We start from the raw sequence: 23,199 nt of genomic DNA, 5'->3' as shown, positions 1-23,199 counted from the left end.
GATGGAACAGGAAGACACTAAGCCTCGTTTAGCTAGCACATGGGCTGATAACTCGCCACGGTCTGTTTGGCAAGGGAAATAAATTCTGTTTCATGAGAGGAAAAAAATCCTCCACCCAGTATAAACTTTATTGTTATCATTTTGATCCCGATTTACAAGGACGGGGCAGCAGCAGCCTATATGAGGTCAAAGCAAGCAGCTTCAATGATCACATCGGTCACATGTTATCCATCGGACATTCACGAACATCGAGAGAGAGACTGAGAGAACTGTGAAGGATGGAAATGAGCACTAGTGAGAGCTGAGGCAGCCCTTAATCCGGAAACACTGACATTTTGGGGCGGTGTTTGGCTGTTATTATGTAACATGAATATTGTGTCTGCAGCAGCCCAGCACCTCTCTAAGCTGCTGTTTGTCCTGATGCCTGTGACATTGTGTGCCCCTGAGGCTCTGGCTCTGGCTCTGGGTGCTCACACTGACAATAATGCACAGATACAAATACCCACACACACACAACTGCAGGCTAGCAAGGGAAAGATCCGCTTCCCTTGACAGGTCCGTTATTTCATAGTTAAAACCAATGCATTGGGAATGAGATTGATGCTATCTGGTCCTAAACACAGCTAGGCATCGCAAGTCTTTTCGGCTTTTACATAATAGCAAGATATCAATCAATACAAATGACAACGAAGCAATACTACATTGATCCTAATCTGCTATTACATAAGTTGGATGACTGTACCTAGAAGTGTTTGCTTGGACAGGAATTTAGTTGCTCGCAGGCCGACACTAGCTCCTACAGGTCTGACTAGTAAGAAAAGTCTTCCTCAGCACAGATCTACTCAATTGTCTGCTTTACATCTGAGTGACAATGTTGTGAGGTCAGATCCGGCTGCAGTGTGAGGTCTGCAGTGTGGCTTTAATACGGTGTCTCCTCCTGGGCATTTAGGAGACAAGCTTGATGATTGCCGCTCAAGTGCTAAATGAACAGCATCTGTCCGTTTGCCAGACACACACAGACGGGAAGAGGAAGAGGAGGAGGATGGTGAATGTGTTTGGTGTCCCAAGAGTATAACAGACCAGTTGGTTGAGCTAGAGGCTTGTGTTTCATATATTTTCTGGCAATTCTAAAAAAAAAAAATCATATTTTTGGCAAATTCAAATCTAGCAGTCTGTCTCTTTAGAGCCAAAAGAGGCACTGGGAGAGAAGTGTATGAAAGGGGGCCCAGCAAAAGGCCCCCAATGGATCTTGGTGGTGATGGGGGAGTGGCTGAACGGCTGTAAGGGGTTGGCTGAGGGTGGTGTGGTGGGGGACTGTTTGGAGGTTATATTGAGCTCAGAGGAGGTTGGTTTTCAGAGACATCCTGCTGTCTGCGTAATTGAATTTTTTTTTTGTGTGTTGACAACCACCTAACCTGGTGTGTGTTTGTTTCGCCAGAGACCAGTGAGATGTTAAATCAGGTCAACCTTCATGTCACTGCTGGAGACGGAACGCCTTCATTACTGAGACGTTTACAGGGCCTCTCCTACCTCCTTTCTACCAAAACTTGGTCAGACCACCTTTTAATAGAGACTATTCCAATGTTATCTCCACAATCAGTAGATTCGCTTGTATATCTGTATGGATCTATTCACCTTGAGCTCGACTTTGGTGAACTTTGACCTCTGACATTTGGCCAACATTTTAAAGGCCGGTTCATGCTTTTCGTGTGAGGGTCCGTCCACATGCAAGCCCTCGCGGACTGTACACATCACATGCCCGCCGACTGCACATGGTCCAGTTTCGCTCCACGCTCCAGTCCGGTTGGTGGCGTATGCACCTCTTGCTGGTTTAGCCAAGAAGAAGAAGCAAATGATGCTTGTTTTGAAGAGAGGTTATGTGAAGAGATCCTCCGTTATACACATTTACATCATTTGTCTTTATGGTGCCTTCTGCTACCGACTGGAACGCCAGCCCTACGTGGACACTCAATGGTAGTATGAATGGAACCATGAGCGTGTGACCGGTACCTAGTCTGAGGCTTTAGGCAATGAAAAGCTGCCGAGTCCAAAATGGAAGAAGCAATCGGCTTATTAGCCGCGTCGCACCATCCATTTTTTAATTAACCGTCCACTATTGGAGTATCAATTATTGAACAAAGTGATGCTCAACCCTGAGAACAAAACGTCAAGGGGGAGTAAACGGCACAGTACAGAGAAAATAGTAAAAAGCTCAGGGAGCTGTTGTGATTGGCTATCGCTGGTATGTCCCGATGTGTCATCCAGCATTCATAGCATTAACTTACCGAAAAGTATTGCACAGCTATCCCACAAAATGTTTTCGTATGTTCCACGTAATCTTGAAAGAGGAAGTATAAAGACTGCTGAGGTGGATGGGTCCAACAAGCAGCCATCTTTCAGCCAGGAGAGCGCTGTTGGTTCATCGTGTGAAACTTGAAGTCAACATTGATGCTTTTGTCACGTAACTTGAGTACTTCTGTGGTTATTATAACCCCAACGACGATCTTCTCCTTACCTAACTTAAGTAAAATGAATGAAAAACAGACTTTCCTGTGAAGACAGATGTTTATTTGAAAAAGACGTATGCATGTAGCCTACTTCCCTCCCTAAGGTCTCTTCCTTTTTTTTCTCCCCTTTAAAGAGTTTTTGGGGGGAGTCGGGCTGGCTGGTGTGTTAGCTGTTAGCTCCCCAGCTACATCAGTCCACCAGCTAGCCCCAAGAGTAGTCACCAAGTAGTCAGTATTCCTGAATACTTTCCAGGCCTCATTACCATGAGTGTGTCAGTCTCTGAAACCAGTCAGATAGGTTAGTGATTCACTGGAGATTAAGCACAGTGCATTGATTTAGATGTTGTTTCACAGAAGACAAGCAATGCATTTGTATGTTAGGCACTCTGTTGAGTCACCCTGTAAAGTGTGTGCGTGTGCGCGTGCGTGTGTGTGTGCGCGTGTGTGTGCGCGTGAAACTAAGCAGAGCCTTGGTTTTCACATGTGTGACTGAAGCATTTGGTCATTTTCCCTCTGCTGTGAATTATCAATAAGCTTTAATAATCAGACTGTTACGTTCCTTTCTTTAGAGTGTCTTGATTTAAAATATCTATTGGGGTCAAAATAGATTAAAAAAAGCCCTTTTTTAAATAACTGCAAAATCTTAATAGCTATTTTACTTGCTTCAAAGAATCACTTGCTTTCAGGCTCTCCTGTGTTTTCCTCAAGTAAACAATCGATCAACAGAAAGTGGGTCCTGGCGTCTCTGTGTGAGCTCCATTCTGGTTTCAAATGAAACTGGAGGATCAACAACACAATGGTGTTTTCCTCTCGGCTGTGGTTTCAAGTCATTGTGTAGCGTTTCTGTGAGGCTTGAAAAGGCATCTAAGCAGGAATAGGATGTTTCTGTGCTCCAGGAAGCTGACTTGTCTTTAGTAACCTCACCCAAATGTACGTACTTTTCTCATGAAGGGCAACAACTCCAAGAAAAGAGAAAAAAACAACAGCTACTGTTGGTGACTAAACTGAAGTTACAGCTCTAGGATTATTATAATTATGAAAATGAATAGGATTGCATTTGGTCATGTTTAAACATGTAGATTGTGGCCCTTTTACAAAGCTACTGTTACAAAGGAAAATGCTGATGAACAGTATGCTTTAGTGTTAAGTTTTGTGGTTTGCAAATTACACCCAAAGACATATCACAGTGTTTCCCCTAGGTTTACAGCTTTTTTTGGGGGGGGGCGGACACAAACACTTAAAGGAATCACGGTGTTCATGTGTGTCTTTTAATGACAACAGTCAATATAACAACTGAACAATTATTTGAACTGTACATTGCACTAAACATCGGAACATTTCTTTTTATGAACGCAGATATTGTTGTCTGCTTTTCAGCTGGTTGACGCAACATATTTTCCGACGCGCGCTCTCCGTCCGCTGGTGGGAGTGTGCTCGTGTGCGCGTGTGTGTGTGCGCGCGCGCGCGCGCATCGGGGCGGAACTCCGCCGTGCGCGATACAGAGAGCAGAGGACACTTGTAAACGTGCGACCACAGAAATGACATGCCTTCGTGTAAATATGATAAATAACATAAGGCTGTTTAGTTTGTTTAATAAAAGAACAAGGTATAGACCTGTCTTATAGGAAAGGAACCTTAAACAGTGTGTCCCCGAGGTTTACAGCTTTGGGGGGGGGGGGGGGGGGGCGACTGTTGCATCGTCAACACATCCGCTGGTGGGAGTGTGGTCACCTGTGTGTGTGCGCACCTGTCTGTCTGTCTGTGGAGGCCAGGGCCCTATTCCTCGTACGTGGAGCTGGATAATTTCCAGGATGAGATTACATAAGTGAGGCTTTTCGGTTCCTCGAAGCAAGTTTGGAAAAATCACCATAGCAACACATCCATAAGCCTGAACCTGCTCCAGAGCAGGCTTGAGCTAGATCCGCTGGATAAGCTGCCACTCCCCCGGAAAACAGTGTCAGCTCCCTTCCTCAGAGATCCATCGATGAGGAAGCGATATTAGTCAGATTAGCGTTTTATAGGGAGAGAGTTCTTCGAGATCGCCAAGATCCGTTATCACATCATGATGACTTCCTGTACGAGCGCTATCGATTCTGCCGACAAGGAATCATTTATGTAAAGACTTTCTCGAGCCGTACATTGAACACCACACGCCATCTACTGTCTCACGGACTGTATCACAGCCTCGCGCTTTTTTGCGAGTGGTACATTTTTGTACAGTGTCGGTGATGCGGAGAACATCGGGAAAGCCGCTGCATGCCGTGCTGTTCATAAAGTTTATTTGGCGATTAAGAAACGTATGGATGTGTTCATTACATCACCATGGCACATATTGTACTGACTCACCATTCTGAATAATGTTTTTGTGCTTAGTTTTTACTTGCTCCCGTGTCCTCTTGATGGCTGGTTGAACTACATGATGGTTGAAAGCACTCATAATGATATGACAGTATTATTAGTACACCATAGATATCATTGTTGTAGAACATGATTAAGGTGGACTCATGATAAGAATAGAGAGAATTACACACAATTTATTTTCACTGCTTATTATGAATAATACATACATACTGATCCACCCATACACAGATTCACACACACATATTCAAACTCCTATTCTATATGTAATCTACACATACATGTATATACACAGTACACATATATATATATAGTACATGATACATACGTGCATACAGTACATATATCCTCATAAGTATCTGTTAATTCGTATCAATTAGATACTCTTTGGGCTTGTTTTTATCTACTTATTCTGAAAGAGTTGATATAATTATTTTCGCTATAGATCTCATTGGATGATGCGTTCCATTAAGCCTACTGCCAGCAGGCACATTTAAAGAAATATCATCTGATTGATTGAGGTGACGAGGCACTTAAAATGAGCCGATACATTTTCCCAACACTTGCGCATTTAATGACGTCTGCGATATGTTGCCATGCTTCTCGTCTAGCCCTCGCAGCGTTAGATTTCGCCATGATTATGGTCTTGAATTCCTCATATGCGTTCATGATCATCTCCTGCTCGTCAGCGGAGTAAAGAGAGGCTCTTTCTTTGAGTTTATTTGCCGTTGTACTGTTAGAAAATCATGGTTTCGGTGGTCGATGCTTCCCCCTTTTGGAGTAGGACGGGCACGCGCAACGATCCTGATGACTGACGTCTGGTTCAAATTAACGAGACTGTTTGAGTGCGGATCAGCCTTTGAGGAACCGAGATAGCCTGATGTCAATCATCGAGTTAATTTAAGCTGGATAATAGGACATTTGATCGACTTAGTTCAACCACGTACGAGGAATAGGGCCCAGGTCAGCTGATAACACAGATAATGGAACGGACGGACGGACGGACGGACGGACGGACGGACGGACGAGAGGTTGTGTGAAAGAGCCACTAGGGGAACTCTCAGCTGTGTACTGTCAATGAAAAGCCAGCCTGTCAGGACGTCCCACATTCCTGGATAAACAAAAGAGGAAGTGGGTCTAAGAGGAGAGACTCTTAATGACACAGCAGGAATGTTACTGCATGGAAAAGGGAACAGGAAGATGGGACAGAAAGGAAGCGCTTGTCTCTGAGTCTTTTACCTCCCGTCCTCCCTCACTTCTCCAGTCTTTCCCATCAGCATCCATTTCTCTCTGGATTCCTGTAAAGCTGCTGTCTGAGCCGCTGTCCGTTCATTCCCATCAACACAGCACATAGCCGACAGAATGAGGTTATAGAGCCAGCCTGAGCCTCGCACACACAGACATGGACTCACTGTAAGATCGGATGCTAGTGCCTTTTACAGGAAATGTTATGCAAAAGTTATGCTTGTGTAGTCCTCTCTCACATCTTTCAGTGACATAAATGTGGTGTCATACCAATCAAACAGTATGTTGTCTTTTTAAACGATTAAGCCGATTTCAGCCACTTATCTCTCTCCGCGTCTCCATCTACACTGATCTAAAGGATGTATGTCCTTCTTTTCTGATCGTTGGGCAGTGGGCTGTGGCCTAGGCAACAGCAATGATCAGTGGGGCGAGTGGACGGCGCCCACGCCTAGCCTCAGAGTCACTGAAGCAGAGGTGTGTGTGTGTGTGTGTGTGTGTGTGTGTGTGTGTGTGTGTGTGTGTGTGTGTGTGTGTGTGTGTGTGTGTGTGTGTGTGTGTGTGTGTGTGTGTGTGTGTGTGTGTGTGTGTGTGTGTGTGTGTGTGTGTGTGTGTGTTGTTGTTTCCAAGTAACCTACTCAAGAGAGACAAGCAGGGTTTCACTCATGAACTATTAGTAAACCGGCTTTACTATGAGATGTGGAAACATCAATGGAGCATGAGTTATTTTAAGAAGCAGATAATTGTACCTCTCTGTTGAAAACACATTTTCTTTCTGTTTTGGGAGAGAATACCTGACGTTGGAAGTAATTGACATTTCACAGGATTGGCGTCTATGAGCTTCACACACTTGACATGATACATGTCACAAAGTGACTCACCAGCTGGCAAACTGAAAACACAAGAGACCTTTGAATTCTGAAGGTTTAACATAATTATAAGCTCTCAGTATCTGGTTCTTTAGCCATATTACTGCATAGACTTTCTTCCTATCTTAACCTGCATTCATTGCCTTGTATATTCCAGCTTGTAGAGGGCTTGTTCTACTTGTCCTCTGTCTCATTGTCAGCCTGTCCTTAACTGACTGAAGTAGATTTAAATGAGTGGTACTGCATTCTGGCACGACCCTCATTGATCCGTGTTATATGTCAAATCCAAACGAGAGACACGAGGGGAGTTGGCTAGAGTGGGTTCAGGTGGAACAGTGACAAAAACCCATCTGGGGATTGCACCATAAACTCACTATCAGCAATTTGATTCTGTCTATTCCACACACACAGTGACCTTCATCAGTGGAACAGTCCCAGGTTGGCAAAAGTCAGCAACTCCGAGACAGAACACCTCTTCATCAGCTCCTTTAGAGGCCTGGGAGGAAGAAGGCGTTCATCTGGGTTTTCTGCCTGTCAGCTCTTTGTTTTTCGTTGCTGTGACATTGGAGACTGGTGTCAGCACATGCCTTCACCTTGCTTGCATTTAGATAGTGCTGTCTCCTCACTTCAGCATGCAGTTTAACAGTTATAGTTTTTTTCTGGTGCTTAAAATGCGGGCGCTGGGCCACTTTAGATGGGTCCCACATGGAATGGCTCAATAGATTTCAATTTGAGACATAACTCCTCATTTGGAATCTGTGCAAATGTTTTAGCTGACTTTTAGCTGAATCTCTTGCAATAATGAAATATTGAAGCAGTTGATTAGTCTTCATAGCAACAGTTGTGACAAAACTGGAGCGCCTGCAAAAAATGTGAAACGTGTGGTGAGCCCTCCAGAGGCATGAGATCATGTGGAGTCGGCTGAAGCATCTGGAATGAATTGTACAGTCTCCACATTGTTGCTCCATCCTCAGGAAGTTTTGTGATGGTTTCAGGTAACATTGCTCTGCTATTCTGTAGACTAACTTCCTCTTGCAGGCCAGTTGTAAGTGCCAAGGCTGGACTGTGTTACTTCAGAAAACATGTATCTGTTTTGGTTTGGGATGGGCCTCGAGACAGACTTCTCTCCCCATTTGTTCTTGTTGCTTAGAGCCTGGATGGTGGTGTTGAAACATTTGGATGACAAGAGATCAATCAAATGGGATTGGGACTTGATAGATGTTTTGTGTGTGTGTGCTTTCTTTGTTTTCTAAATGTATTAAGACTTAATTGGATAGGGAACATGTGAGAGGTAAATTGAAGGCTTGTGTGGTCAACTTAACGATGAAAATAAGTAGTTTCCAATATGTCTCTCTGAACTTTTAGAAGAGTTGATGGGTGGCTTACATAAAAGTATCTCTTTATGTAGCAAAATTAGAAAGCAGATACACAGTTCATGAAAGACAAAGTGTCATTTGTCTAGTCATTTTGATCAAAAATGGGACCGTATGTTGCCTTTACCAGATAAACTTTCCCTTTGCTATTGGCCACACTAATGGTATCACCCTTTCCTGAGTTTCTGTGGATTTTTGTGCAGACATTTGTTTTGTGCAGACATTTGTGGTCCCCATAGGACAAATCTGTCTGGCTTTGGTGATTCACTGACTTTCCATTTAGCGCCAGCATGTCCAAATTTTTCCTTAACCTGTTAAATATCTTAACATCTACCAGATGGATTGGCACAATATTTGGCACAGACATACATTCATTCTTCCAAGATAATGATGATGATTCCCTACTAACTCAAGCCTTGACTTTTCATCGAGTGCCATCATGAGGTTCACATTTGTGGTCTTGAGTGAAATGTCTCTCCAGCTACTTGATGGATTGCCATGAAATTTGGATCAGACATTCGTGTCTCCCTCAAGATGAATTGTAAATACTTGGGTGACCCCTTTTCATATAGTGCCATCAGGTCGAAATTAAATGTTCAAAATACTTTGGTTTATGACCAAATACCTGCAAAACTAATCATATTCCCATCGGCCTCAAATTTGTATTGAGTGCTGATTAGCAAATGTAAGCATGCTTAAATGCTAAACTAAGATATAAGATAGTTAACAAGATAAACATTACCTACCAAACATATTAGCATGCTGAGCTTAGCATTTAGTTCAAATCGCCTAAAAGGTGCTGTTGATGTTTTGGGAACCCATAATGCTTTTTTCAGAGCTGCAATGTTGATCTGAATCAAGATACGCTAACGAAGCAAACACTAGAGCCACACCAGACACATAAATAACTCTTCATGTTTTCACAAATGTAACACTCAGTTCCCTTGTGCTTTATTAGGTAAACTGTATAAAGAGGACATTTGACAGATGAGAAGTGGGTGAGTCACATAGGGGAGGTCAAAAGCCAGCTTTGAAAACCTTCTGCAGTGAATACATAATCAATATTCCCTCACACATTAAATATGTATTCGGAAAGGATGCGTCCCAGTTGCTCCGCTCTTGACAAATACTCTGCGACAATCTGATGGCTCCTGAAATTCCATCAGAAATGTGTTAAGACCACCCCCACTTTACTGGGCCTCAGATTATAAAGGTAAGTCACTATTTATTTGAACTCAGCCAAGGATAGAGCCCTCGATTCCACACTATCATAAAGCGCTTAGGGGAAAGCTGGTGATCATAGGAAAATGCGGGCTCACAGAAAGAGTTTGTCTGGCTAAATCAATGACTGGCAGCCTTGATGGATGAGAGTTAGAGGTACAACTCCAAATGCATTTGATCCTTTCATCTGTTTGCATGTATGTCAGGGTATTGGAGGTATTAATGTTGGTGGAACAACCATCAGGAATGTCCACATGATTATCTAAAAAACTGGAGATGTTCCTGGGTCTCCCTCTAATCCTCTTTAACTCCACCAGCTGCTTGGCTCTAGAGATTGATAGATGGAGGATGGAAAGGAAGTGGTGATATAGAGACTTTGGTTTGAGGGTGCTTCGATGGGGGATGGAGGGAAGAGTCCCCTCTGCTGTTTCTGTTGCAGTTGCTTTCTGTCAGGACGGCCGTTTCTTTCTCCATATAGAGCTGAAGGTGTCAGATGAGGCAAATGGAGGTGGTTATTGCTCTTCAGAGGGGCATCACAGAGCATATATCAAACTCTCACTCACACGCTGAGAGGAGATGACACTTCTGACAGTCAATTATAGTCGGCCCGTTTCTCCTCTCCAGCACTGTGGCCTCCTCTGATCTCCCACTGCTCCGCTCCTCTGCTGCTGTTTTTGGGAGAGTTTGGCATCAGCACATTTTGAATCAGGAGGCAAGGCAACAAAGACATTACATTACATTACAGTCATTTAGCAGACGCTTTTATCCAAAGCGACTTACAATAAGTGTATTCAACATTGGTATTCAAGAGAACTACTAGTCACCAGAAGTCATAAGTGCATCTCCTTTTTTACACTAGCATCTAAGAGCATAAACCAGAGCAAACGTACAGTGCAGAAACAAACGAATACAATAAGTGCAACAAACTAATACGAATACAATAAGTGATACAAACTAGTATGAATACATTAAGTGCTAAGTGGAAGGAAGACTGGTGGACACTTTCAAGTGAATGTGGCTTCCTAAAAACACAATTTCAATTAAACACATTATGACAAACATTAAACTCCTCTCATACCTGAAAGCAAAATAGTTGCAAATTCCATACTTAAATGTATTTATAAAACAACATGACAGCTCATGAGATTTTTTCAGGTGTCAGTTACGGAGTGCAAAAGGTTATTAAGTTAGATATAACTTTAAAATGGTATCCCGGGCTGCTGCAAGGCTGCACTGTAACATTATAATAAGCTCTAATACCTGCAAATGTTAGACAGATAAGTGAACTCGATGAACCCACCCACGCATCGCCTCTCACACACAACCTTGTACTTCTATCTTTGTGAGGACCCTCATTGACAAAATGCATTCCCTTGCCCCTTAACCATCACAATACAATATCCGATCCTAATCCTTACCTAAACTTCGTTTTAACTTAAATCTTGAAACCATGTCTGAATTCCCAAACAGGCCTTTGAAGGTCTGTCCCAAAGTGAGAACCTTCCAAAATGTCCTCACTTTCCAAAGATGTCATCGCTCTGTAAGTCTAAAACTCAAACTGATTCCACTTGGACCTGTGGCCGTTTCTGTAGCTCCCATCACTACTTTCGATCTCAATGGCAGCATATTAGTTGAGTAACAAGGCCAGCCAAGAGGGATTTCAGGAGGTTGGTTTTACAGTTTATCTCCCACATATTCTCTCCTCTCAGTCAACAAAAGATGTAAGGCGATTAAACCATTGATGTTGTAGTGCGGCCGAGGAGGGCTTCTCCTCTGAAAGGATTGGAAGAGCGCTGTTTGTCTGCCCACCACTATTTTAAATTCATGGCACGTAGCCCTGCGTATGATATGCACTCTATGAACCCAGCACTGTCTTAACCCTTAACATTGTTAAGTGGCATGCACACTTAATGGAACTTCCCTTATTAGGGTGCAACAGGGTGTCCTAACAGGAAGTAGAGGGATTCGTTTCACTCAATTGTTTGTGTCACAAACTGTTGTCGTGGTGTTTTGCCCTGTTAAAGAGCGTTAGTTGTAGGTTATTAATTGTTGTTATAACCATGACTAGGGGTCCCTCTCAATACAATTAAGACCACTAGCTCCGACCGTAGCGCTCATAGCGGCGGAGAATATCATTTGCTGCCTGTTGAAGAGTGACAGCAGTTGTTTCGGCGATGCGAAAAATTCATGTCATACGGGAAATTAAAACCGGTATACCGCCCAGCACTAGGAGAACCTCTAAATGAAAGATGCAAGGTTGAAGATCCAGGAGCAACGGAGGACACTGCAGAGCATGCAGCCTCTTCTTGTGCTTGTTGCTAGGATACTTTGGCCTTTTATTCAGTATTATGGGGTGTGCTTCACCGCACTTTCGCTACACAGTGGCGCCTCCTTTAGCTTTGCGCCTTTCTACCGTAGATCTCTCACCCTACTTTTCATACATTTCTTCTGTCAAGTTGTATTCTTTTTGTTCGAGAAACTTCTAAACAAGTTCAATCTTATCTCAGAGGAATGCATCTAGATCCAGGAATTCCCTTGGTGGCTTTAAATCTGTGCTCCCTCAGGGACAAATGAAGATTGTATACCTGAAGGGCCTTCTTGTAGTCAGCACGTGCACTATAAAACAAACAGCAAATGAAAAAGGAGGAATAGGGAGCCTGTCGCCATGTGCTTGGTAATTCTACAGCCTCATGCCACATATGGTTCCGCTATTTACACGTGGAACAATGCCAGTGGTTTCATGCAGAAGTTAATAGTTGACTGTTGAATGAGAGAATCCTAAAAATAGTATGAAAGCAGAAGCATGGAACTGATTCGTGTCGATATCCTATTTACCACAGTCGTGGCCGTGCGGTTCACCAAACGGTGGAACGGCTGACGGAGGTTTTCGAGGAATCGCATCAGTGGCCTTCAGCAGATGAAGACTGAGGAGAAGGGGAATCTGAGAAATGATGAGAGTTGAAAAAATGTGGAAAAGGGAGAGGTGGGATTAAGAGAAATGTATGATGGTCGGGAGTTATGGAGGGTTTTGGGAGAAGCTTTAAGGAGGGAAGAAACAAGATCACATGAGAGCGAGAACGAAGGTGAAAGAAGCATAGATGAGGTAAACAGAAGGAGGAGCAAAATGGCAAAAAGGAAGACGGCACTCATACCAGCTGCAGCGGAAAACTGGTCACCCCTGAAACCTCAGAGGTTAGGGGGATAAAAAAAACAACTCAGAAAAGGCCAGAAATATCACTGCACACTCCTGAGCAATGAATTAAGATTTGCCACCGACTTTTCATACTTTCTACTTTTAGAGAAGTAAATATTTCAACAGAGGAATCCGGTTTATCTCTACTCAAACAGCTATCGCTGTGCTTTACATTTTGACTTTTTACTCTCCAAGTAAAATTGTAATTTTTTTCCCCACAAGCCTTGTGACTACACAAATTGATTTAAGGATTGTGAAGGAGTCTTTTTACTTTAATAACTGACACTTATCTATCAAATACTCAAAACCAGAGAACTAAAAGTTTTCTTGGAATTAATCTTGTCGGTGCTGACGGTTTGGGTCTACTTTTTACGTGATAGATTGTAATAGTAGAATACAAACACAGGCATACATACCATACATCCCCTTCCAACATTGCAGTCAGCAGAACCAATCTAACTAACACAACTCTATCAAATCTCTGATGAGGCTGTGCTTTCATACACCTTCATTTGACCGTTAAATGTGTTTACAATGATCCAACTTTGAGTGTTTCCAACTGATTAGATGTGTTGCAAAACTGACTTATTTATAGTTTTGCTATGACTTATGGTTTTTCGTTTGATATATTGAATGTAAGATTGGGATTATTGCAAGGCTGTAGAGGTTAATAGCTCTTGGGTGGGACGTTGCCTTGCCTTTGAATTTCTGGGGAATTTTATTGTGTCGTAATAAAGTCTGTTGTGTAAGTCAGGCATCGGAGCTGCCCTGTTGCTGAACTGGGAGTCCACATGTGGAAGAGGAAAATGTGAGCAAAAGGGTGGAATTATCATTCTTACTCTTCAAATTACATGACATCATCTACACGTCAGTGTTGTAGCAGTATTGAAAAAGTACAGTTTATGTCATCCATAAATGAGGCCAAATTGTGGGCTAGTGAAGCAGATAAATATCAGTATGCCACTGCATCTTTCCTTTGGTCACTGTGCTGGCGTCAAACACATGCAACAAAATCAAAAAGCCATCCATCGCTTTACCTGATTTAATGCAGCAGGAAGCTGAGCCGCAGGAAGCTGAGCCCTTTCCCAGCACACACTTTGGGTGAAAGGCGGTGAAAACCTGGACAGGTTGCCACAGTGCTGACAGACAGACGGACATATTCACACCTGAGGGCAGTTTACAGTCACCAGCCTAACATGTGTGTCTTTTGAGTGTGGGAGTTTAAAACAATGAAGAAAGTAGAATTTTCAGGCAAGAGAAGCAAGAGGTTGACATCGAGGACAAAGAGCTAGCATATGTTCCTGTTTGCTAATCTGGAGATTTTACATTAAATGATTAGAGGTCTGATAACCCTCCATTTGTAAAGAGGCTCACAACGGCTTGTTTAGTTAGCATTGATGTAGTTTCTGGCAAGCCTTCCTCTCATAACATTTCTCAATCATTTTTATGAAGCCATATATATTTTAGTGTTAGTATTGTTTAAAATCTCCAGGGAGTGTATGAACAGCCTTCATCCATGGCTGTTTCTGTTGGTGATTAACTGTCACCGTGGGTCTGTTAGTGACATCCATTGAGTGGTTGACCACCTGGTCACCACTGGCTCGCTCTGATCTGTGTCACTCCCAGCTAATGTGAGCTGACACAGCAGCTCCCAGAGGACAGCTGGCTCCGGAGCAGACAATGGAGGCCGAGCAGTGTCTGACCTGGCTAAAGGTAGTCTTGCTGTTGCAGCTGACTCATCTGCTGCCTTTTCAGTGTGGCTGTAAAGGTCTCTGATGTAATGGAGGTGTGAGTGGGGGTGTAAGAACTGGACCATTTCGTAACGGACCATTGTCGGACAACTTTCTACCCCAGCCAAGCTTGGCTGTAGCTTTGTATTTACTGCACAGACATGAGAGGGGTTTCAATGTTCTCATGTAACTCACTGCAATAAAGTGAATGTTGTTGTATTGTGTTGTCTAACTATTTAAGGTTCATAATCAGTGTATTCGTTAACAACTAACCAAGCTTAGATTTGATCTGCTGAATGATTCTTATCTTGAGGTTTTGAGGGACTCATTTTAAATGTTCCCTGTCCTTTAAACTATTTACCCAGTAGCCAATAATATGATATTTATTCTCCTACCGTTCAGTGGCTTTGGAATTATCAGCTTCAGCCACAGCTGTACTTTCCTTATCACAAACATTCTTATTTTATAGTTTGGGAACACATGTTTCATTTCATTTATGAGACACAGACTCTAAAAACATTCCAAAGAGAGCTGTTGGATTGATGAGGCGGGCAGAGGATGATACACACCAAAGCGCCTGTTTAACCACCCTGCTGTGTAAATGATAGCCATGCATCATGAAGTGAGAAAGCGTGACATAACGACCAGATGATGGGGTGTCAGGGAGGTCCTGTATAATGAAATTACTGCTTGATGAGTTCCATTAGGTGTGTGTGTGTGTGTGTGTGTGTGTGTGTGTGTCCTTGTACAAGCTACACTAATAAACCTAATGGCTATAAAGTCAGAGATGGGTTTAGGCCTATTAAAAGGATGGAGTACTTTTAGTGTTGCAATGGCAGTTATGGAATCGGGACCCTTACAACAGCAGCGTGTATATTGACATGTACAACCCTCCCTATGCACTGGGCCACTGGATATATACAATTTATAATCCACGTAAACCAACATCCTATCAAATGTAATGCCCTATTTTAAACTGCTGTGACACCAGCAGCAGCAGTAATAAATGTCATTATTGCCCTGAGGGTGGGAAAAGGGTTGATGTGTGTAACAACGCTGCTTGATGAAGCCATTCATTAGCTTCAATGTTTACTTGTGTGATTAATCCCTATCAGGATTGGAGCTGTTAGGTTGAGTTGTTTTATTGATCGTATACTTTGTAGAGCTCACACACATTCATAGGGCCATTGGAAATCTGTTTACATTTCCATAATTCTTCCAGATTACGTCTGTTTATCGTTTACATTTTTCTGAGTTTTGTGTATTACGATTTAAGCACATTTTGTCATCAGTGTCATGTGGTGGATGAATAGAATTTCAGCAATTCAATAAGAAAATATTCATAATCTAATGAATTTCAATGTGTTTCATGTAACTCAACATTTTTCAATCAAAGAAAATGCTTCAATACATTCATAAAACAAAACATTTCATCCTTTTGAGAGAAAACCCTGATTTTTTTATAAATTGCATCCACATTTTGGCCAATACCATGATATTCCGAATTTTACAGTTTATTTCATTTTCAGGATGAAATTCGACGATTCCGTTTGTGTTTTCCGTATCTTGGTTTTTAATTGCAAATTGCATTTAACAATTTAAGGTGCAAGACACGAGATTGGTAATATTTCTTTCGGCTCTCAACATGGCAGCACCTTAGCTGGTGACTCATAGCTAACAGCGCTAACAGTATAAACTACGACAAACATGCTGACAGGGCTAACAGTGTTTACCTGAGAAGGAATTGGAGGGTGGGTGCCACGCTTCGCTGTTGGTCAAGACGGTCTTATCAGCTGTAAACGCCGTATGAGAGCAGTGCAGAGCAGCCACCAGGAGCACGCTCACATGCACTACAAGCATGTGAACAAAGAGTGGTGAAGCTCTGATAACAACACACGGAGGGATTCTCTGCTCTACGTCTTTACATAGATGATAGCTGTTTGCTGCTATATTAATGCTAAGATCGTGGTATTTTGCTCCTTTTTAAGTGAATTTTCTGTTTTTATTTTTCTGTCAATTGATGAATTGGGTATGAAAGTAAAGGTGGGAGCTGTGAACAGACAAAGAGAACATTTTGGATGGTGCATTGTGCTCCAGGTTAAGCTGGAAATGATTAGACACGATCAGACACCTTGGCAACGCTTGGCAGCTCCGATCAAACAGAAGACAAGTCAAGAAACCTTGTTCTGGATGCAGCCACAGAGCCATAAATCCAGTGTGACCTGATGTCTGCTTGTCAGGACTCGTAAAGTTAACCTCTTAAAAGGTTGCTGGCACGCCCTCTTAGCTCTTCCTCTCTGAGATGTTTCATACCTCGGAATCTTTCACACACACAAACATACACAGATGCACATGTGCTCTCTGTCTCTGTCTATCTCTCTCTCTGCCCCTGTCTGTATCTATCTCTGCCCCTCTGTCTATGTCTGTCTATGTCTGTCTGTCTGTCTGTCTGTCTGTCTGTGTCTCTCTGAAGCTGCTAGGCGTCTTGCCATAGTCAGGAAAAGGGAGTGTGTGTGTGTGTGCAGACGCTTAGAAGATTAAAATGTTATTTTACTGCTGCAACTTTTTACAAGCTTCTATTATATTGGGGGGGTAAAAATAGCGTGTGTGTGTGTGTGTGTGTGTGTGTGTGTGTGTGTGTGCCCATTTGGATATGTTTCAGACAGTTCTACCCTGCAAAGAGGATGAGGATGTCTTTGACTGACAGCCAAATACATTGGTCACTTTTCAAGTTGAAAAATCTGTCTAAAATTCAGTGCATGGATGATGAGTTCTGTAGTGGAGACCTGGATGAAGCTGCAGTCTGGCCCTGAGTCTGCGCTAACGCTAGTCTGCTTGGTTATTATGCCTTTTTGTGTCTGCAGTGTCTACTGCATGAACGTCTCACTCTCATTCTCCTGTTTGCTTTCTAATGGCCTCTTTGCAGACGACTGTGGAGAATAAGCGCTGTCTCCTTCGCTTAGTTTCACCACATCTCAAAACGCTGCTGTCGGAGCGAGTCAAAGGCTATGGAACTCTGGTCCAACATCAATCCGATTGTAGCCGCGGGTGGGATGAGATGGCTGTCTATGTGGGCAGCTCTTATGTAAGATCTCTTTCTCTTTGTGGCAATTACTGCGCTAATAGCCCTTTCGGAGATCCCTTTTATCCATCAGTGCGCCGTTAATAGTCGGTAGAGCTCCAGATGACACCAGTGGATGGATGGGTTTTTGTCTCTCTGTTTCATTTGAGAGCATTGTCCTCTTGCAGTGAGAAAGCTCTCCAGTGATTCCACAGCTATGTGTTTTGTAGGGGGTTACTCTTACTGTTCTTTAACAGAGTCATTTTCCAGATTGCGAGCATGTGGTCACAGGTTTGTTTAGGCACATAGTCAACAAAAACACCAGAGCAAGAGGTCAACACTTGAATTATATAGCAGAGCCATGAGATGAATCTGGCCTGCGTTCCCGTTCTCATAGATTTGCATTTGAATGAAATCTGAGGCGGTTATTATTCATGTAATTGTAAACGGTAATGAAACCACTGATGTCACTGGAAGGAAAAGGTTATTTTCACTGGACTGGAAGAAGCCTCAGTTTGCAGAATGCATCAGAACCCGCATGGCAGATGGGATTTTCAGAGGCCGATAATGAAGGGGTTAGGGTTCTTATTGAAGGAACCCTCTCTGTATCTACCATTTGAACTGCTAGCTGTTAGACTCTGCTTACATAAGCACAACCTCTGCCAGCTCAGCACTCTGACAGACGGGCTTGTAAAGGAACGGGGAGGTATGCAGATTTATGCAAATTAGGTTGCCATGGGGTTTGTGGTGGTGAAACCGTGGTAACGGGGAGAGGAATGAGGTTAGAGAGGGCCATGGGCTCCGGGAGGACGTTCTTTACCCACAATGCCCTCTGGTGTTTGTTTACACATTGCGGTGGGTTCGGTGAGGTAAAACCAGCCTTCTGCAAAGCCTTTGGTGGTCCCTGTGGGGTATCATTCAGATGACATCCAGATGTTTACAGCTTACATATCTGTGTATGAGTTCAGTTCAGTTTTTTTTTTATTGAAACAGGGCATAATTTAACCAGCAAGTAAATATTCATAATTCCTGCTAGCAAAAGACATGTAATCCCCACAACAAATCATCCCATCTAAATAGCTCTATGATACTGTCATTTGAATAAAGGGACTGTGCAGTTTGTGTATTCAAAACAAATAAAGGATAAGTATCGTGTAGATTAGCAAATCCACAGTGGGTTGCAACCATCTTCTTCTACGCCAGCAGAAAATCTGGTTATCAACCTGGTTGATCAGCCAGAGGAATGTAGTGTCCCATCCTAAATCACTCAGGAGTTCAGACCCTTAACTCTGTGTCAAGGGCCATAAGTGTCACTAAGTGGGACATTGCAAGAGGCTTTTTTTTAGGTGGTCTTGGAATAGGATAATACTCAACAGAAGACATTGTTCACCCTAGAAAGTCAAAGTGCACCTAAACCAGAAGACTTTCATGGACTCTGATTTTTACCACTCAGTATAATGTTAGCAGTACTTGCTTAATACAGACGTGAGAGATGGATAAGAAAGGTCATCTGCAACAATTCATTACAGACCCACAGGTTTCCTGTAGACAGACAGAGCCAATCCAACAACAAACGTCACTAATCTTTTCTGCTTTGTTTCACAGTGAATACCACAACACGCACACATGGACAGTAATTAATGGAGAGGGCCAAATATAAGCCCACAGCTTTGATTTCATGGGATAAACCCAACTGGCTGCCAGATTGCCATTGTTCTAGTCTAATCAAAAGATTAAGGGCAGAGGGCACTAGCTTTACAAGTGGCCTGATCAGCACAAAAATACACTGCGGCACTGCTGCGCTTTGATTCTTTTTATGGACATGCAAGGCACATTTTTTGGGGTTTCACAAGGTTTTTGACATAATGTTCACATAATGAGTTATTTATAATCACATCCACACATTAACATGTACGCATGTAATCGCACTCACACACTAACTTCACACAGACGCGACACACTCCTGCAGGCGTGTGAAGGCGTCTGCTGACCCTGTGAGGGTGGTGACGACGAGCTGAGGAGACAAGGGGGTAGAGCGGGGCAGATGTGTGACAGCAACACGTCTGCTGGAACACCTATAAATACACTGGTTCTCTCTCTTTCTCTCCCACTAAGGATGCTGATCAATAGGCATTTACACTGCTCTCATTGTTTAAGAGCCCCAGCTGACCAACAACGCCAAATGACGACAGCAGGTGTAATTCCATACGTACCTGCTGTGGTTATTGTGATTATTGTGATCCTGCTTGGCCTGGCTGTTGACAAGCAGCAAATGATTAAAAAGCCGATTTCATTTGGTCACTGTTTAAGAGTTGTTGATGCACTTTAGTCGTCCTTTTGAAGTGTTTGGCACTTTAACTTTCACACTTTCACACTAGTCACTCTCTTCAAGCATGAAGTCAAACTGTGCTGTTGTCACACACACACAAACACACACCAGAGAGTGCGTGAGGAGGCGTTCTTTCTCCCTTAGAGCGGGTGCCATGTCTTGTCAGATGGGGTTAGCTCCCCGCCAGCTGATGAGCCACTAGAGCCTTTGAAGCCCTTCCAGGGGCCGTGGCTTACGTGGTTGGGTTGCCAGGTTCTGCCATCCCCCTCAATAATGCAGCATGGGTGACCACTTAACTTGTCTTTGTTCCTCTGGTCAGTGTACCCTGGCTATGACTGAGTGCTGGGCAGCCAAGCAGGGACTGAGAACACACACACACACACACACACACACACACACACACACACACACACACACACACACACACACACACACACACACACACGGACGGACGGACGGACGGACGGACGGACGGACGTTGGCTTAGCACATGCATGAATACACAAACACACACACATGCAGTTCATATAGATACACAAGGGTTGCATGCAGGACCAACAGACATGCGATACATGACATAAACCCGGCACGCATCTTCCAAGACCGCGTTATATTTCCCAAGCTCATTGGTTAGTCCTCATCCTCTGTGTAACAGTATTCTCTTGTAAAAGTCAATACTCTTACACAGTTAGGTTTTTTTTTTCATGGAAAGTCAGCTAAAGATGTCATTTTCAACCAACTCCCGAAGTTGACATTAATTCGCTAGCTACAGCTAATAAAATATGCTAACTGCTATCATTTCAGCTGACAGAATGGAAGGCTGCTGGATACAAACGAGAAGTCTGCCTCACTGTAAATGAATATATCATCTTTGGCTCAGCGTAGTTTTGATAGGCAGCTTTTGCTATTATAACATTTTATTTAGGAAACAATGCAAAAAAAAAAAGTAAAAGATGATTGAATAAGTAAAAAAGCTGTTAGTTGAGGCCTAATGCAACTCCTCCTTCCTGTCCTGCTCACCAATGTTGTGACCCCCAGCAGTGATGCCTCTCCTTCTTTGTTTCATTTCTCTCTTCACATTTCTTTCCCTCACTTTATTTCCCAATTCATTTTTTTGGGCCTCAGTCAATATGATATCCGATTTTTCAAGAGGTTTTGGAAGTTGCTGGTTAATGGAGTTTTTTTTGTATGATAAATTTCAAAAATTTCAAAAATTTCATGGAATTCACTGTACTTTGACTTGGGTGTTGGTGCAAAGAGAGACTGTTGGACTGTTTGTGCTCTTTCATTCACATCTTGAGGTAATTAACCCAACCTCCTGCCTTGAGCACACATAGTCCTTCACATACAGTGTAATCATCACAGATGGATTTAAAAATCCCCTTTTTCGCACAGTCACATTTCTCTCTCACACACACACACACACACGCACACGCACACGCACACGCACACGCACACACCTTAGACAACCATGCAACCCACATGAATTCCTTATCTTACAAATGCTGCACATGAGCACTCATTCATTCTTCAAACACACACACACACATCGCTGAGAGAATATCCATGTCTCTGTGCTAAAACACTGCGATACAGCTGTGAATAGGAGATGAAAGCCAGAGCTGAGCCAGGAATAATAAAAGCAGAGTAATTTCAATGCACTGCAGGCTTCCATGGGCCATGGGATCTGACTGGAAAACAGAAGAGAAGCCGGGTTCTTTTAACCATACAATTTTACCAAAGCTACTTTGATGTAGCAAAGACCATGGATTCAATAGCACAGAGGCTGGTTTTGCTCTTATTATAACATTCCTGTCAGTCTCATCTAAATGTCCAGTGTGCATTTGTACATGTGTGCTCTAATTTTAACAATAGCAATCCTAATGTTCACAGCACCCCTGTACCATCATGCCTGGCTACATGCTTTTCTGCCTGTACTTCCCAATTTGTTGCTGAAGGAGTGACCTGCATTGACCTCCAATAAACTGCCCCACTGCCCCGCACCAGAGAGGACACATTTACAGGAAAGGCCAACTAGAAATGGAGGGAAGGGAGGAGGAAGAGACTGCTGTTGGAACTATCCCAAAACATTTAGTCGGCTATATTATCCAAAATCACACACTGAAAGGACCATACCTCAAGTTTCAGCTGTTTCATTCCTACTGAAGACCTTAATCTTTAAGAATGGCTCACAAAAACAATCTCCATTTCCTAAAAGAGCTGGGCATCGTAGTTTTCTTCAACCATTACTCAAACAGGACTAAATAGTGCATTTGTTGGGGACTATTTACCGCTGCAGATTGGATGCACTGAGGCGTGTTAACAGCAGGACGGTACATGTTGGATCAATTCAAATGAAACTACAGTTACAGTGCTCATGGTCATGGAGGAGCATGTTACACAGGAGCAGTGTGGCTCATTGATGTATTTGTAATAGTTTTTGAAAAACAAGGTCTATAGCACAGAAGAATAAGATATCAGGCTTTGAACTTTTCATGGGATTTGTTGACCATAAGATAGAATACCACCAGATTTGTCTTTTAAGTCTGTTGGCAGGTTGAGTTGTATATTCCATCACAGTGAACATTACATCGCTGTTTAAGATTATTTCATTCATTCATATCATGGGGGGGATGAATAGAAACCAATGGTTGCCTGGACAACACCTGATGAAGAACTGTGTGTTCAAATGCATTTGAATGCTCTGGGAAAAAGCTGGCGGGCACTGAGTTGGGATTTTGTCAAACTATTCCAGAGGCCAAGAGTAGACTTTCATGCTTGATGCAGACCTTATGATACTATGGTTGCTTCTTTTCTGTCTACATCAACAACACAATACTGGCATGAAGTTTTAGATCTGCATTTGTTTTAATCTGGATTTTGGATTAAAAATGGACCCTTTGCTAAATCCAGCCCTTGAACGACAGTTAGCCAATCATAGTGTAGCATCGGCCAGCTGTGAACAGGGCCAGACTATCTGGCTTGTCTCCGTAGACTCTAAAGCAATAGTGTCGGATTGTCTTCAGGCTGCTTCAGTGGATTTGGAGCTCGTCCTGATTTAAATGTTGTGTGATAGTGATACTCGTTACCCGGAGAGGTTGTTACGTTTCTATGTGGAGCTAACATTAGCAGAGTACGTTTGCATATCATTAACTAGCATTAGCACTATTCTAAGCTAGCTACATTACATTACAGTCATTTAGCAGACGCTTTTATCCAAAGCGACTTACAATTCAGATTCTATTACATTCATACACCGTAGGCACAGCTACGGGAGCAATGTTGGAGTTAAGTCTTGCTCAAGGACACATCGACA

At 42.9% G+C, this 23,199-nt stretch overlaps 1 protein-coding gene across 1 annotated transcript in view; it reads left to right on the top strand.

Annotated features, from left to right (window-relative positions):
- The window catches only part of ccdc85cb (coiled-coil domain containing 85C, b), a 43,867-nt gene that overhangs the window by 2,043 nt on the left and 18,625 nt on the right, over window positions 1-23,199 (top strand). The gene's annotated exons all lie outside the window — the stretch shown is intronic.

This window comes from Pholis gunnellus (genome assembly GCF_910591455.1).
Source record: "Pholis gunnellus genome assembly, chromosome: 19".
NCBI lineage: Eukaryota > Metazoa > Chordata > Actinopteri > Perciformes > Pholidae > Pholis > Pholis gunnellus.
Note: the sequence above shows the minus strand (reverse complement) of the source record. Positions and strands in the feature narration are given on the sequence as shown.